This window comes from Echinops telfairi, unplaced genomic scaffold, assembly GCF_000313985.2.
Source record: "Echinops telfairi isolate 266 unplaced genomic scaffold, ASM31398v2 ScPeMD7_31;HRSCAF=116, whole genome shotgun sequence".
NCBI classification, from domain to species: Eukaryota; Metazoa; Chordata; class Mammalia; order Afrosoricida; family Tenrecidae; genus Echinops; species Echinops telfairi.
Window position 1 is genome coordinate 55,747,465 of NW_022103928.1, and position 3,428 is coordinate 55,750,892.

At 36.8% G+C, this 3,428-nt stretch overlaps 1 pseudogene; it reads left to right on the plus strand.

Moving 5' to 3' along the window:
- LOC105978553 overlaps window positions 1–3,140 on the plus strand; it is an 11,500-nt pseudogene extending 8,360 nt beyond the window's left edge.
- Window positions 3,141–3,428: the final 288 nt, after the last annotated feature.

The following is a 3,428-nucleotide window of genomic DNA, read 5'->3' on the forward strand; positions in this document are numbered from 1 at the left end:
CCCTTGTCCCTGGGTTTGTTAACACCACTTCCTTTCCCCCCACCTCCCCCTCTCCCATGTCTCCGCGGAACTGTTGGTTCCGTTGTTTTCTCCTCAGATTGTTCACCCAGCCTATCTTATTTAGACAGACCTGTGGAGATAATAACATGCACAAAAACAAGACAGAGCAAAACCAAGCAACAAAGAAAACCCCTTTTATAAAGCAGAGATGGGAAAATGAAATACCATTGGCTTATTTAGCCCTGTGTAGTAATAATTGCTGGTGCTTCTAAAACATTTTAATTAGTTCCCAAGTAATTCGCTTAAAAAAAAATCTGCCAGAATTCTGTGAAAAACTGAAATGTGTGGCAATATTAAGCTTACACACTAACATGTTCATAATCAGATGGAACCAAATATCTGTCCCCTTCCCCATTATGAGTCTCTAATGCACCTAAGAAAAACAGCAATAATCCCCCCCCATTAGGTAAGCGTGAATCTCTAGAACCCCATTGTCTATACTATTTCCCTTGATGGCTTAATTCATTAATAATCCATACCTTTATAGATATTTAATTATGCCACCACTAATCTAACAGGGTAATAGCAAACACAGCACAAGATACACAAAGGCTTTTAGTGATAAGTGATCTTACAATTTAATTCTACAGACGGCACAATAGCAACTCTAGTTTTATTTTATTTTATTAAATAATTTTATTGGGGGCTCTTACAGCTCCTACCCATACATTTCCATACTTCCATTGTGTCAAGCACATTTGTACATATGTTGCCATCATCATTTCCAAAACATTGTCTTCCTACTTGAGCCCTTCTCTTTTTTTCCCCCTCCTTCCTCCACTCTCCCAATTCTAGTTTCAGATTTCTGTAAAATCACTAGGTTTTATTCACCTCCCAAATCTCAAGTCCATTTCCATCTATCCCTGGCACCCACCCTCTCCTACTTGCTGAAGAACAGCTTCTTAATATGGCTTCCACATTCATTAATCAAATTCATGTTTTCAAGTGAAATTTTAATCATGCCACACTCCTGCTCAAAATCTTTCATGGATCCTGACTGGCACTTAAGGATAAAGTCCAAAATCCTGAACAAGGCCACAATCCTGCATTCCTCTCCACCTTTATTTCCCTTTCTTCTCAATGCTCCAACAGAATTATTTTGTTTTACCTTTTGCTCTTGCAGAAGTTATTTCTGTTGCCTGCAATACGATTTATATATACTGACTCTACTCCTAACCCCAAGGCTTTACCATATATACTCGTGTATAAGTCGGGTTTTTCAGCACATTTTCAATGCCGTTTTTGTGGTAAAATTAGGAGCCTCGGCTGATATTCAGGTCAGCTTAAACTCAAGTATGTACAGCAATTAACTCACACTAATGTTCTCACCTCTGCCAGAAAGTAATTTCTCTAGAGCCTCCATGACGTGACGCCCTTTCCATCTGAGAAACAGGTGAGGTCTGGCTGTTACATACTCACACCATCTTACAACTTTTCCCTCTCAGATGCAATTATTTGTTTCGTTTCAGTCTTCCAAAGTTTTTGGTTTCATAAGGACTAGGACCACATCTGTCTTTCTGTTGTCTTACAATATCATTAACATCATGCTTGGCATAAAATAATAACATTTTAAAAGTGTTTGTTGAGTTAATGAATCTCAATAAAGATACACCATATCAAAAAATGAATTATTGAAAAGGTAGCCTAGTAGACAACACACATATCTATGAAACCTGGTTTCAAACTTGGTTTATAATCCCAGATCTACTACTTATTGTGTGTTGGTCATCAGACACTCAGATTCTTTATCTTAGTAAGAATACCACTCATTTTCTGTCTTGTCTTATTTACACATGGAAGAAGAAATAACTTTATCAATTCTAAAATGTACATTTTTCAAATTTATAAATTAAGAAGCATCTGAAATTTGATAGCAAAAGAACCTTGCCAGCCATTGCAAAGGTTAAGATACCTTGTCATTGCCTACCTATATATACACTTCGACACAAATAAAAACATACCTATTTATCTGTCACCACTATTATATGCATTGACAAAACTACATAAAATCAAATTTTAGCTTAATTTTAAATTTTTGGTTATCTCTTGAGATGTCTTCATTTTAAAAGACCCCTACAATGCCACATTGAAACAAGTTATCATCCAGCCCAACTGCTTGTGGCATGGCAGGATCTGCAGTTAAAAAAGCAGTAGGATGCCCACCCACCCATCCCACCCCTCCAAAACCATAGGCAATATCATAAAAAATTCTATTGTAAAGGAAGCCAATGTGTCTGGTTTATGTAAAGTGAAGGTCTTAACAAGTGATCATTCTGATCAGGTACCAACTATCTCTGTGTATAAAGTTTTTTTGATAACTTTCAAGATAAAGCTATTTAACATCTAGTGAAATGGAATATAATTAGTAAAGAAAACAAAACTGAAAATGGAAATCAAGCTAAAGTAATTCTTAGACGGGCCTCAGATTGATGCTCTCAATCTTAAAGTGCTACATGTAAAGGAGAGCAGCATGTCACCACATTGGTTAAGAACAAAAATAATTAAGAACACTCCTGAGATTAAAAACTCCTCCTCAGAAAAAAATGATTTTAAAAAATAAAAGGAAATAAAAAGAACTATTTTAAAATCAAAAGCTGTATCTCACAATTGATGGTATCTCAGAATCAAGACAATGTAAACTCGTGCCACAAACATGCTCCCCAAGTGCTGTAGAAAGTTACCATTGTAAAGGTGTCCCCTGTGTGCTATACCGTGAAACACAGTGTTTCAGATAATCCTAAGAGGTTTCCCCCAAGTAATCTCTAGGGCTTGATGAGAAGATGACATGGGATTCAAATGACACATTTATCTAGCGGAAACGCAATGTCCACCCTAGCTTTCATTAGGCAGACAGACTTCACAAAATTAAACTTGCTTCTCATTGATTCTTCTCATTTCCAGTACTGCTCATGTAATCCACAGCATCGTCTGCCATATGCTCCAGTCTTTAAAGGAAGTCTCCTGGGAAGCCTATTCCGCTGCCTAATCACTGTGGGAGTCCCAAAATTCTTTCTCCACTCTTCAGACTGTTGGTTATATTTAATATAATGGGGTTTTTTTCTTTTCTAGATACTGGTTAAAGGCAAATAAATATCTTCCTCAAACAGATCTTCAAAAGCAAAGCAGGGCATGCACTTTCACTTATTTGTCTATATGTTGAACACATTTTCTGACCCAGTTTACGTAACTCATTCACCTGGTGACAGGTTGGTGGCACTAGTAACCAGAGACTGGAATAAATGTCAGTTGACTCACACAGAATCAAATCTCTGACTTTGACTACTTACTACAATGTTTGTTTTTAAGTATCCTTTCTCTAGCTCTCCTTATGAATGATTACCCAAACATTACAGATCGATTCTGCTTTT